Below are 348 nucleotides of genomic sequence, written 5' to 3'. Positions count from 1 at the left end.
GCGGGGCCAGGCAGAAGGACACCTGCCCGCTTTCCCGCTCCCCCAGCCCCACGGGGATAAGCGCCTTGCTGTGAACCGAAGGGTTAACGAATTCCAGAGTCACCCTCTGAGCGCAGTCGGTTTCTGCCACCTCCTTCTCGAAAGCCTTTACATAAGAGTCTTGCAGAATTTATAGCCTCCCTCAGCTGCACCATGCCAGAGCCACGAGCGGGCTGCTCCCCCATAGCTGCCAGCGCAGATCCCCGGCCGCGCTAATTCGGGGAGGAAAATGGGATTTGATTTCTGCACCAGTCACTGTCCCTCACTGTTAAAACAGAACTTGACGGGCTCTGTCTGTCCCCGCTGGCT

The sequence above is a fragment of the Buceros rhinoceros genome, unplaced genomic scaffold (genome assembly GCF_000710305.1).
Source record: "Buceros rhinoceros silvestris isolate BGI_N320 unplaced genomic scaffold, ASM71030v1 scaffold28045, whole genome shotgun sequence".
In the NCBI taxonomy this organism is placed as follows: Eukaryota; Metazoa; Chordata; class Aves; order Bucerotiformes; family Bucerotidae; genus Buceros; species Buceros rhinoceros.
Note: the sequence above shows the minus strand (reverse complement) of the source record.